This window comes from Pseudopodoces humilis, chromosome 16 (genome assembly GCF_049639895.1).
Source record: "Pseudopodoces humilis isolate 2021_Gansu_Grassland_sample_001 chromosome 16, ASM4963989v1, whole genome shotgun sequence".
NCBI classification, from domain to species: Eukaryota; Metazoa; Chordata; class Aves; order Passeriformes; family Paridae; genus Pseudopodoces; species Pseudopodoces humilis.
The window spans coordinates 19,350,158-19,363,623 of NC_142215.1; the positions used below are offsets into that span (position 1 = coordinate 19,350,158).

At 43.5% G+C, this 13,466-nt stretch overlaps 1 protein-coding gene across 14 annotated transcripts in view; it reads left to right on the top strand.

The window, feature by feature from the left end:
- MYO9A (myosin IXA) overlaps window positions 1-13,466 on the top strand; it is a 174,006-nt gene that overhangs the window by 1,169 nt on the left and 159,371 nt on the right. The gene's annotated exons all lie outside the window — the stretch shown is intronic.

A 13,466-nucleotide genomic window follows, 5' to 3' on the forward strand; every position in this document is an offset into this window, starting at 1 on the left:
CGCTGCAGCGCGGTCCCTGCCCATCGGCGGATCAAAAAAATAATCACGTAGCGGCAGAGGAAGGAGATTTGCTGCTACGGGAGGAAAAGCGGCGCGGTGTCTCGCTCAGTCGATAACCAAGTGCTGTAATAAATCGCTCTGTAAATAGATTGCTAGGTGGAGAATTGGGTTTCTGGCTGGCACAAGTGCTTTCCTGACTTTTCCCGTGGGACTGCTAGGAAATGACAGGGGAGCGTTGTGTTCCCGTGGAGAGGTGCGTGGATGCTGAGGTGATGGGCTATGAATCCTTAAGCATGACCTTACAAATCTGAGCTTATCCATAAACTCCAGCTAGGTCAGAGTCTGCGTTATCCCTCAAGAGCATCATCTTTTCAGCCCCTCACCCTATAGTCACACAATTTCCCCTACTTCCTTGAGTAAACTCACCAATTTCAATGACTTTTCTCATTTTAACATTTTATTTAATTAAAAGAGGGTTTTCCATGCCTTTTCCCCTCACTAAGGCTGTCCCAGTCTTTGCCCTCCCTCCTGTAATTTTTGATTCCCAAGACCATTTTGGAAGCTGTCAGTCAGGTTGCTGATGGCAGGGAAGGTAATTCAGCAGCCCCAGCGCACAACTAATAGGCTTTTGTTTCCTGGGCTATCGATGATGGTGCAGCTTCATATTTGTTTTTTATTTATTTATGTATTTATTATGATCAGTGCATAAATCTGTGTGGCTCTAGAGATTTTTCCTCTGTATTGAAAGGCCTGGTATTCATCAGCAGCACTTGGAAAAGGCTATATTGGAATTCATCATATATTTAAAATGTAGATCTGTTTTGTGAAGTTTTTGTTCTGTGCACCCACTACTCCTGTTATGATTTATAAACTCCACATTTTAACCTTTTTTTTCCCTTCTCATTTTGGATGGGGAAGCTGCATTTTAAGGTTCAAGTTATCAAATGCCTGACATGACCACTACTGTTACAGCATCTTTCACAGACACTGGTACTGAACCACTCAGACAGTCCACCCTTTGGGATCCTTTGCCAGGCAAATCTGAACGCTTTATGCCTAAATTATTTGTATCTGGGATGTTTATGGTGTGTTTTGTGAGTGTTGATCAGGTTTACAGGAAAACCCCTGAGAATGTGAAGCACCTGAGGTCGGGCACTTGGGAAGTGTGAAACCCAAGTTACCTGTGCAGCCTTAATTTAGTTCGTGTCAAGATGTGGCTGGACTTGAAATCCTCAGCCCCTGCTTGATTTCTGGGAGAACAGTATTCTGCTCTGGATGGAAGAACAGATCACTCCTTCACATGCCTGCAAGTCAACAGGGGGAGTTTGGGGAGCATAGGGACAGTGCTGGTCCCTCCACTGGTTTTACAGCTTGGCACCACCAAGCTGGCAAGGAGCATCAGGGTTCTCCATCACAGGCTTGGGACCACACTTGTCCTGTAGTCCTGGAGCTTAAATACCTCAAGTCTGGGGAAACCAGGAGCAAACTTTCAGTGCCTGAATGGGGTATACAAGGAAGCTGGAGAGGGACTCTTCTTCAGGAGCTGTTGTGCCAGGACCAGGGGGAATGGCTTTCTGCTGCCAGAGATTGGGGTTAGATGGGATATTGGGAATAAATGGTTAGCTGAGAGCGTGGTGAGGCCCTGGCACAGAGAAGCTGTGGCTGCCCCATCACTGGAAGTATTCTAGGCCAAGTTGGAAAGGGCTTGGAGCATCCTGGGATAGTGGAAGGTGTCCCTGCCCATGGCAGAGGGTGGAACAAGATCAGCTTTTAAGGTCCCTTCCAGCCTAAACCAGTCTGGGATTCTGTCATTCAAGTGTGACCAGAGAGTTTCTAAAGTCGTTTGGGTTGGTTGATTTTGGTGAGCATAGTGTGGCTGTTTTCTGCTCAATTCTAGTTCTTGCTCTAAACCCTGCAACTTTTGAACTCAAGTCTCTTAAAAATACATTTACGAGGGAGCAAACAAGGTTGTTGAACCACTGGAAGCATCTTAGCCGGTCAAACTTGATTTCAGAAATTCCTGCGTCCCCTCGGTTTGTAAATAAAAGGGAATTTGTGTTCTTTCCCACTTGCACGCGAAGCACCGGGGCTGAAGGCATGTTTGTTGTGTTGCTGATGAAGCTCCCAGCCTGGCCCTGGACTCTGGCTCCCTGGCATGGGCTGGGTGCAGGTTTCAGCTTTGGAACATGGTGTGGTTTTTGTGCTGAGGTTTAAAACAGCATCTGAATTTCTCAGGCTTTGTCCTGCGTGCCGGCGTTTGCTTCACTTCCTCTCGAGTGAACGGGATTTCTCCCCTCTCGACAAAGTAAACATGAGCATAAATATTTAAAGGATCACGGCTCAAGTTTGCAAATTGGAGACTTTCTCTGACATTCCTTTGGACAAAAGCGGTAGCATTGGACATTTGGGATGTGTCTGGGTGCTTCTCTGCTCTGGGGAGAAGCTTGGTAATAATTTGGGTTTCATGCGGCAAAAATACTCTGCTGTGTTTTCAGGTTAGGTGGCTGGGATTCTTATGGAATTCTAAGGACACAATGCTGCTGATAGGATATCTGTGGATCATTGGAATTGGGATTGTTTTTGTGGAATTTTATTTTTCTACTACACGGGCCAAATTTTTCCATAGGCTTTGGGTTTATGTGTGAAGGCACAGGTGGTCAGAGTTGAGACTATAGAAACCAAACATGTGAAACTCTTGCCAGATAATGGATAAAAACAGGAAAAAAGGGAAATGGAATAGTCTTTGTTTTCTTTGTTTGACTCTTTAATATGAAATCTTGAGCTGTGTTTGACAGGTTGAACACCATGGCGATATGTAAGTCTCATTCCTGTGATTGTGTACATGTCTTAACCTCTGTGTCTTGGAATTAAACTTTTAAAAGAGGAACTCAGCAAACCACCTGACCTCAGAAAATATGAAAATTCAGGAGGGAAGGCTACTGAACATGGATTTCTAGAGTTTAACTAATTTTTGTGTCTGTTTTTAAACTATTACCAAGAGTTGCCATTTTGTTAGACCTTGTGGTAGCATTATTCTGTCTGTGGGGAGGAATCTATGGATTCCTTTTTCACAAGTACCTGTGGAAATGTGCATCCCTTTGGGGAGGGATGGGACGTCTCTTTGTGTAGGGTTATCATACGCCTTTGGCTGTTCACACTGTGCCTAACCTAGACAAAGCCATGGGTCATAGTTTTGGGCTCTGTTGGTGTTTTTTGTCAGCCCTTTTTTAGAGTTTTGCCAAGAGCCTCATGAAGAGACAGAGTGTGCCAGGCAAATTTTTTGCCAAGGGAGACATGGCTGAGGAGTCGAAATGCCGTGGTGCCGCAGTAGGACTGCAGTGAGGCCAGGTCATGTCGATGACCTCATGGAAAACAAGGAAGATGGGAGCTACAGGAGCTGATGAGGCAGGCAGTTTATCCTGGGCAGATACACAGTGTGTCCAGGTCTGGCTATAGATACCTGTGCTGTCTCTGCATTAAGCACTCAGATACAAACTTGAAGTTTGCCTGGACCCTTTGAGATCCATCTCTACATCCTCCCAAGGAATATTGATATTCCTTAATTGCATCCTTTCTCTGTTGATGTGAGATCATCACATGGGGAGCTCAGCCAAGCTCTCACTCACCTACAGAGATATGTTGCTTTTTTTTTGCAGCTACATGCCTGACTTAAAACAACATGCAGGCATAGATCTGCTGTGGTCTCCTGTCATCTCTCTGTTGGGTTGTGGTGTGCTTTTAAAGATCTCTTCCAGGTCATGGAGGAAGTTTATGAAATCCCTGTTGGTGCTAAGAGCCCTAGGGATGGGCTGGCTCCATGTGTTGGTGATCCCCTTTGAGGGGAGGGACTGGACTCTTGCAACCCTGGTAGTTTTGGTGGTTCCAACAGTCTGCTCAGCTTCTCTTGGAAAGAATGTCTTTCTTTTTCAGGGTTTCTATCCCTGTGGCTTGCAGGAGTTGCTGCAAATCCCTGTTAGGAGCAGTAGGGAGCAGAGCAGGGAACTGTCCCACTTGGATGCTGCATGAAGTAGTAAAGGAAAAATGTAGTTTAAAATAAGCAAATTACTTGGTTATCCCCTTTAAATGTAAAAGTAGCCAAAATATGTGTGTTTCAATGTAATTTTTGAGTCCTATTTGCTGGTCTTTCTCCTTGAATCACTTCTGGCATCCCCCAGATGACCTCAAATCCTAGAGTTACTCTTCAGATGCCCATTCCAGGTCTTGGCTTTTATCCATCAAGCACAGATAATCTGACAGCCTCTGTGCTGTTTTTTCATCGAAATTCATTGGACTATCTTCAATTTCTTGTGAAGTATGACCTTTAAAAAGGTAGAGGATCCTGGATATGCTGTATCATGGCTGAGCACTGACAGAAAAGCAATATTTAATCAGGATAGATCCATCTTTGGAAAACCTGAGCTTTAAAACCAGCTCAGACTGTGAACGTTTTTGATAGGCCGCCAAGAATTCTTTTATTGTATTCAGCATCTACATGGTTGGTTTTGAGGGATGAACTTAAAATAAGTTAGCTGAAAATATTTACTTTAGTAGGCTTCCGTAACTCTACTGTCTTTTCATACTTCACGTAAATACATAGACCAAAATAAAAATTCTCCTAAATGTTACCATTTAAACTTTTATGGCACTTGTCTATAAACTGTTGGGTTGGTTTGTGCTCATTGGGTGCACAGGACAACCTCCCCGGGGAGGAATTAGTAAATGATTTAATTGTTAAGGAATGTGGTCCCATTAGGAAAAAAAAAAAAAAAAAGAAAAAGGGGAAAAAAAAAAAAAAAGACTGCAGTGGATCATTAGAAATGTGCTTGATTAAAACAATGCTGAGCAATTTGTAATGATTTAATGATTTTTTGAAATAAATGGGTTTTTTGGAAGAGGGAGGTTATGTGGTAAATAACCCTTGTGGGGATTTCTTTGAGTGCAGAAGAGCCGGTCTCTGCTCCTTAATTCACCAATTGCTTCATAAATGGGGCATCATTATGTGGAATTTGTTGCTGCTGGTGGTGGCAAGGATGGCTGAATCACTCCAGCTCAACAAAGAGATTTGGAGAGATGTTTAAAAACAGAGCCACTGTTTCTTTTGCTTCTTTTCATCTGAAAATAAAGATCCAGCCCTGCTGCCAAGGGATGTGGCAGCCCAGGCGCCTCCCTTGGGATTCGGGCCCCACGTTTGCGGAGTGTGGCGAAACGTCTGGCTGAGCAACGAGGGCACACTCTGGCTTTCCTCCTTCTCGGCCAAATGTGGCGCAAATAACCTGCACAGGCAGGCGCTGGCGTTCCCCGCCAGGACAGCCGGAGCGGCCAGCGCTGCGGATAATCTTATCCGGAGGCACTGCACCCTGCCTGCTAGGTAGGCAGGCAGATAGGAGGACAATGCAGAGCAGAGGTCAGGTTTGAGGTGCCTGCAGCAGATAAGGAGGAATCTTAAGAGTTTTTCTCAGCTATGAAGAGAATGAACTTTACCAAAAGCAACGGAGGAGTCTGCAGGGAGAATTGGATGAATCCACAAATCCTTTTGCTGCTCACTGCTTAACCTCACTCGACTCCAGGTGTTGCCAAGTGCACCATGACTTGTCAGAGCACTTGTTTCAAAACGAGTGTTCCCTTATCCAAATGCATCTCTGATCTCACTGCAAGGCACAGGGATTTGATTAAGGAATTTATTGGCATTAATAAACATTGGTAGCAGTATTTCTTCTTCTTCTATCTTTATGAAATAACTTGCCAAGAAGGATGACTTGGCAGCCATTGCCTGTTCCTTGCCTCACCAGTTTTGTGGAAAAAGATAGGAACTTGTGCATTGTTCCAGGCTCCAATCTCTTTGTAATTCCAGGTAGGAGCTGCTGCTTTCCCAGGTTTTGTTTCTGAGTTCAGCTGTTTTATGCTGTGTTTCTTCATTTCTGTGATTGAAATACCCCTCCTAGAGCTATCACTACTCATCTGTGGTGAACAATACAATAAATATGAGGAGAAAGATACGTGTATATATATATAAAAAGAGCACTTCCAGCAAATGGGGTAAGGAGAAAAAATGAGCACAAAGGTCCATTTCTGAGGGATTGAGAATTCATTTTCCTACCTAAATTCTTTGCTAAAACAAGGGAAAAAAAAAAATCCCTGCTAGAGTATATTCCTGTTCTCACAGAGGGAAGATGTGAATCTCACCCAGGGTTTGCTGGCTTGGTTTTAGCAACATTAGGGGTTTTCTCCTGTTTTTTTTTTTCTCTGCAGCTCAGCTGCTTGAAGGGTGGTTTAATTTTTGTTTTGTTGGGGAAGATGTGAAACCTGAGGAGCAAAAGCCAAATGAGATGTTTAATGCAGTTGTTGCAGTCTAAGGAGTGACCCTGCGTGAAACGTTTTCAATTGCAGACAAAACTCATTTGAAAACTCATTCTGAAAGTAGCTCAGTCTGATATTCACGGTTCAGACTGTGTAGTGGGGACATTGTGACCTTCTGTCTCGTGTTGAATCTATTTTTAATAAAAGTGGAATCCTTGAGAGAATATCTCAGAAAAATAATTGGAAATTAAACCCCAAAGACATAGATTTACAATGGTTTGGGTGCAGTTTTCTGTGTATTTTGAAGTTTTTCTTCCCCTAAGCACCATCTTCTGCACCGAGAAAGGTGTTAGATTTTTTTCTCTTTTTGTAGGGCTGGATCAACTTTCTTTTCTGTTTTGTGAGCATTAATCTACATACTTTCTTTTCAGGTATGCTCTTCAGGGGCTGCAAGTGGGCAGGTATTCAAAAAACTTGAACTATTTTCCTTAGGTGAAGGATCATTACAGGTTCAGGTGCTGCTGTTATTAGCGAGACTCTTGCCAGCTGCAGTTTAATTTTCTAAATGTTGAAATTCCAGATTGTTACACAAGTATGTGTGTTGGTGTGCATTGAGAGGCTGGAACTCAGGACTGCTGGGATAATTCTTAGCTAATGATGTTGATGGATTTGAAGAAAATGTCAGTCTGGGAAATTAATCACTAAAATCATAAAAAAATTCAACCCGTTTGGTTTCTAATGTAATGTGGCCCCATGTAATGTGGGTCTAAAAATATTGTAAATGCTGCAAAGTCAAGTGGGAGAATTGAGCAGAAAATAGTGACTTAGTGACCTGGTGCACACCAGGAGACCTTCAGATGCTTGTCCTGGTGGGCATCTTCCTCAGGAGCAGCACCAGCACCTCTGAAATCTGGACCTGAACTGGGTTTTGGCAGATTGTTTTGGCTTTAGGGTTTTTTTTTGCTGCTGGTGTGGTAGGTTTTTTTATTCCCTTTCTTTTTTTTCCCCTTAATACCTAAAAATACCCCTAGCTCCGGTCACCTGGTAGGAATCACCTATTGTAGAGGCAAGTAGGGAAGTAAAACCTCTGTGGTGGCATTTGCTCACCGATAAGAGTATTTTTTAATGCATTTCCTTTCCTCGTTCTCAACATGCCTTTTAATTCCTCAAGAAAAAAGGTGTGGGGCCTTCTGGTGCCTTATTGGAGACTGAAATCCTGTGTTTGGTGCATGTGCTGAGGTCCACAGGGGAAGTCTTGGGTGGGTGAATTTGGGGTGGACAGCTGTACAACTGTGTGTTAGTTTGAGGAAAACAAGTATTTTACTCATGTTACAAAGTACTGCTGTGGGATTCGTGTTGCAGGTGAAATTTTGGGTTGCCTGCTTCACTCACTGTAACATGCTGAAAAATTATCAATACACATTTGATTTTGCTTCCCCCCCCCCCCAATTCTTAAACCTTCTGTTGTCCTGAAGCTGTTGATTTTTGGGCAAGAACAATATGAGGCAGTCGCTGTGGTCTGCAGGGTGGGGCTTGGAAAGGTCTTGCTGCTGATTCCCTTCACTGGGAAGGGCTAATTATAGAGACAAACTGGGGAAGGAAGAGAACGGGGTCAATTAGAGCATCCAGCACAGTTTCCTTTAAATTAGAGGTTGGGCTGGAGAGATAAAAAAAAAACTAAACCCCAACGTTAAAGAGGCACAGAGTGAGACTTGAAATGCTTTGGTGCACAGCGAGATCAGCAGCTACAACAGATGTCCTGCAGTTTCAATTTTAAGTAAAGAACTTGTTGAATTAGGAGTTTTATTGCCAGAATTGCCAAATTGAGCTGAAAAGACAGAGATGTCACTACTGCTTTTATTCTTTAATATGCTTTTGGCTTGAAGTAGGTTGAAGTAGTGAATGAAGCAAAGAAATACCTTGCCCCTTCACTGATTAAAATGGATTTTGTGGGGAAAAGGAATTAATTTTAATTCTTTAATGCTCAGAATGTTATATTTTCATAAAAAGACTACCTGCATCTTTGTACACGTAACATGGATCAGTTTTGTAGGTGTTTTATCCCTTGTCAGAGAGGCTACTAGGGCTAAACTTTTTCTTGGAGCTGTATTATGGGTTTAAAAGTTTTTTTCCCTGGATTTACATATCAGCCAACTCAGATTAGAGGACACAGTATTTGAATATATGGTGCAGACACGGTACAAGCTCTGGGCTCAGAGCTCTGCAGGTGTGGAAAGCATTAAACCCCAATACCAACTGGAATTCGTGCAAGTCAGTGAAAAACTGGAAGAGCCTTTATGGTCCATAAAAGCTTCCCAAATGATCCTTTCAGTCCCATAACACTCTCTTGCCTCAGTTTTTAGGGCAAAGCCATGATTGGTAAACCCTCCCCATGTCTCCCGAGTCCATTTGCTTTCCCTCTGCCAGATCACCTGCCTGGCAGCGTGCAGGTACTGGGAGCTGCCGTGCACAAAGGGACATGGCAGAGCAGGGAGAAAAACCCCCTAGTTTCATCGGAGTGTTCCAATCCAGATTGGCAAGTTTCTTCTGCCAGTGGCGTGACTCATCCTGGGCTTCCTCAGTGGAGGCCACCACTGGCACGGCATCAAAGGAGCAGCCCGTGCTTCCAGGCTGGAGCTGAACCAGGATCTTCCTGGAGCAAGGGCTGTTTTTCTGGTCCTGGGATGCCTCGATGTACGGAAGGTGGTGAGATGCTCCCAAATCTCGAGGGAATTGGTGATAAATTTGATGAATTCATGCTGAGGGTAAGAAGGGTTTCAGCTTTGAGCAAGGCACGTGCCTGTCCAGAAGGTGCTGCCCAGCTGGGGATGGGCTGGGAAAGGCCCTTTGAGGTCAATGACACAACCAGCAGAACAGTTTGTTCACTTCTGGTTTCTTGGGCAGAGTTGATATGCAGGGGCTTAGTGTGGCAGTTAGGAAATTCTTCAGCTAGGAAGGAAATTTTTAGTTTTATTTTTCCTGAGGGCATAGGTAGAGGTGCTCTTTGCTCAGGGCTATGGTGCAGAGAGACTCCTGCCTTCGTTCTTCTGGTAAAACTGATAACAAAACACTTCTCCCTCTTTTTTTGGTTCAACCAGCTTAGCTCTAAATCTTTGAAAGACTAAATTTTTTTCATTTAGAGCAAAGACTGTGAGCAGCTCCACCAAGTTTAGGATTGTGCCACCAGGACCTAGGAGAGCCTGCAGGATGTCACTGGTAGTTCGATGTGGGAACACCTTCATGAGCTGTACTTTTATTTTTAAGGATTTTTTTTCCAATTGAAGGGCACTGTCAAATGTTTTGTAGGTTTTGTCAAATGTTTTGAAACATTAGAATAATATTTCTAATATTATTTTAGAAATTATTTACAATGTTAAATAATATTTTTAGGCTTTTTCTACCTTTTCATTGTATTGTCTGTGTGCCCAAATTGCAGTCCCAGGTCTCTTGTGAAGTTATGAACACTTTCACTGTTTGAGATGGATCCGTAGGGTCTATCAAGGAGGTGTAGGCACACCTACAGCCTTAGCTGTGGGATATTCCTCATTTGTAGGTGTCATGTAGGGGAGAGAAAAGCTGCAGAGAATATGAAAGGGATGTATAAATATTTAGAGGATGTTTCTTTCAAATGTCTGGCAGGAGACTCTTGGAATATCATGAAAAGTGGTAGTTTTCCTTTTTTTTTTTTTTTCCCCCATTCCTGAATAGGTTGGAACTGGAGATGAGCATCCTGAGCTGGCAGAGGAGTCAACCTCTTGATAGTGATCTAGAGTTTTACATGAGCGAGAGCCTCAGAGTACAGATTAAAAACGCAAAGTTAATGCAGTGAGGATATATTGGGATGCAAGAGAAGAGCAATAAAATCATGTAAAACAATGATTTCTGCTGCAATGTCCTGGCAGGTCAAAATTGTCTTTCTCAGATCAGAGGTGGAAGCTGCTCTGCCAGCTGGGATAAGTGCCTGGAAAGGGAGCTTTAACTGTTTGTTTTTTTTTTTTAAAGAGGGATTTATCCCCCTCAGTTTTTAATTTATACAGTGACATTCTAAATACCAGATTGCTCTGATTCCTCTTTTGCTTCCGTTTCACGTACACGTTCCTGTCTGTGTAGTTATTCCATGCGTGTGACATCCGCAGCACACGGATGGGGTTCTGGTTTTCATATCACCTCCTTGTTCTGTGTCTATCTCCTGCAGTCCCTGGGGTTTTGGAGGGCTGCTACAATACTTATGTTTCAGCAGTTTTTCTCATTTTTTTCACCTGCTGTCTGCCTGTCAGTCTGTGCTTTCCCTCCTTTTTGTTGTGCAATATTTTGTCACAATTTAGGACATTTTAAAACCAAGCTCCCTACTTTTTTTGGTACAGTCATCAAATTGACATTTTTATTTCAGATTGTTTCCTGCAGAGCCCTGAGTTGATTTTTTGCCTGTGTCTGATGAGTCAGCGCAACTGTTGAGCACATGAAGCTTTGCTGATCGCCGAGTTCTGTTTTGCTGTTCATTTTTTGAGTTAGCCCTTTAGCTGAGAGCACTTAAATGTAAAGTATTGCAACTTGTGATGCACTCGGTGGATCTCAACACTGAGTTTGGTTTATTTCTAATTAAGATTTTAGATGGTTGCTTGTAGGTGGTTGTATGTGAGAACTGCCTAGAGAAAGCCACTGCCCTGGGTATGATGTGCTGAAGGAGGTAATTCTTTGTTAGCTCTGTGATTTTTAAGATTCTCATTTAATTTTGCATGGATTCAGGTGTCTGAACATGCTCAGTGCTGCTGCTCCTGTATTTTATTCCCTCCTCAGCCTACTCAAGACGTTAGACCCAGCTTTAATTTTCCCTGTTTCCTATGATTCTCGGTTACCCCTCTTTTCAGGAAATCGGTGGCTTCCTGCAGGCTATTTGTAGTTGCTGCTGGCCAGCTGAAGCGAGGTGATGTCTATGCACTGAAATATGATGAAACCCTTGGAAAGATTTGTTTGGAGCTACCAGGATGAGGTTTTTTTGAGGCATTGTTGAGGTGAAAGCCCATGGCAGCAGCACTTCATTAATCTTATTTGCTGGTGTTTGAAGAATATCTGATGTTATTGTCCGTTGCTTCATACGGGAAATCTAATCTCCACTTGAATTAGCCTTTGTAATAAGGCTCCTGCTTGATAAGTGAGTAGACAAATATTGGGGCCTTGCCACCGAGGGCTTTATCCTTCCCTGAGATAAAGCGGTTGGTCTCGAACGTAGGTTATTTATGCGTGGAAAATAGATTTATCAGCATTCCTGAATTGCCCCTGTTGCAGAGACCGGGTACTCCTGCCCCTAAACAAAGCTGCATTTAGATCAATGGCTTCTTCCCTAGCCCCGGAATAAAATATTTTCCTGTTTTCCTGCATGGCCGGTATTTCTGGCGCTGCCTATGGTGTGCATGCAGAAAATGCGTAAAGAATCCGGTGTCTGTGGGCAGATCCCACATCAGGCCAGGGCTTCAGCGCCGTGGCTGAAATAAGCGCAGCCTGTTCCCTCGGCGCCTACACGATCTGGCGACCTGGCAAGAAGGAGGAGGAGGAGGATGGCAAGGGTCAGAAGCAGATTGCTGCCCTCTCGTTCATCCTGCAGTCCTGGAGGAATGAGTGAGTTGAGCTGCCCCAAGCCTCAAAACTTCAGTGACATACAGGGTAAGTGTCAGAAGGTGGCTGGTGTTGGAAAGAGGGAGGATAAAAATTATCTTAAATTGGGTTATTCTGAAGTGTCTTTGTTACTTTCCAGAGTGTTGGTCATTATGATGTAGATTTTTTTGCTTTCTGTGTAAAAAAAGTGGAGGGAAAATTGCTTCCAGAGATGGTCTTGCAGCTGATGGCAGGGAGCACTAGAATAGAGATGGCAGTAGGGTTAATAAATGGAGGAGGTTTCTTCTTGTCCTTTTACAAAATTCCTGTTGAAGCATTGTATTATGGGAGAATTCTTTGCAAAATAACACCAGGACACCCCTTGGAGAGATCCCCTTTATTAACCTCTTGCAAAGCCAGCTCATGACATGACTATGTTCAAGATGAATCTGAAAAAGTTATTTGAAGTTCTTCATCATCTTACTGGAGATGAAATACCTATTCTCACTTCATCCTATTTCTATATAAACTTACTAACTGACCTTCTCTGCTTTATATTTCTCCTAATTCATATTTTCAATGCCCTGATGGACCTTCTGGTGGCTTTGATGGTCATCTGATGGAATCATTCTTTGTGTTGGTTTATAATGGTGCTTTCATTTGTTCTGGTTTTGGTGTGGAGTAAAGGGAAACCTTGGAGACATAACGGGATGTTGAGAGACAGGGGAGGGGGATGTAGGAGGCTGTAGTTGGACAAAATCGGTCCTAATCAGCGTTTGCGGTCAAGTGGGACGTATGAAGTAGTCATCAACTTGCTTGCTTTTGGTGGAGACAATTCAAAATTCAATTTGAACACATCATAAAATATCCATATGTTAATTTTGAAAGCTTCTGTGTATCTGGGTCTTTCTTGGTTCTTCCTCCCATTTGTGCTCCTGTGAATGTTTGCCAGCAGAACTCATGGGACTAAAACTTCCTAGCATCTGGTTGGTCTTGGTCCAGTAATCATCTGCCCGGGTTGTTCACCTTCAACCTGAACTGGTGAGCAGAGCCCTCAGGCATGGAGACCATGAATGCCCTCCTTTGTAAACTCCCCTAAACCTCGATGTCCAGTGCTTTGTAGGTGTCTCAGCCTGACAGGATTTCTGGTGGTTGGTGTGATGGGCATCCACTAGACTCATTTGGACAAGTTAACCCCTTTTCTACCAGCCTGATCCAAAGTCAGAGTCACACACCATGGACATGTTCAACTAGAGTTTTGGCCAGCTATTTCATGGTGTTGGCACATGAAGTAAAATACTCGCCATCCCTAGAAATGTTTTCAGTTGGCTGGTTGTCTCCATGGTAAGCCCACCTCAGTTTTGGCTTTCCTCATTCCCAAACATAGAAAGCAGTGCCCAGATGATCACAGAGAAGGAGTGTTGGAGGATGTGACCTCCTCTGCAGGAACGTGCCGTCCCTGTTAAATTTTTGGCTCAATCCAGTGCTTCTCATTTTCTTCTAAAAAACCAGCTGGTTTAACTTCCCTCGGCACACCACCCAAAAAATCTCTGAACCTGCCAGTAAAGGACAACCTG